Below are 209 nucleotides of genomic sequence, written 5' to 3'. Positions count from 1 at the left end.
TTTATGTGCGTTTTTTGTGTGTGTGTGTTTTATGTGCGTTTTTTATTTGTGTATCGTGACTCAGAGCATCAACTTTTGTGTGTATAAGTTTCTTTGTTAGTGTGTGTGTGTACATATATATTTATTAGAGTAACAATACATTCATATATGCATTTGAAAGAAAGTTTTATCGTACAGATAGATTATCATCTATTTACACAAGTGCAGGT

This window comes from Penaeus monodon, chromosome 34, assembly GCF_015228065.2.
Source record: "Penaeus monodon isolate SGIC_2016 chromosome 34, NSTDA_Pmon_1, whole genome shotgun sequence".
In the NCBI taxonomy this organism is placed as follows: domain Eukaryota; kingdom Metazoa; phylum Arthropoda; class Malacostraca; order Decapoda; family Penaeidae; genus Penaeus; species Penaeus monodon.
This window is presented reverse-complemented; position numbering follows the sequence as displayed.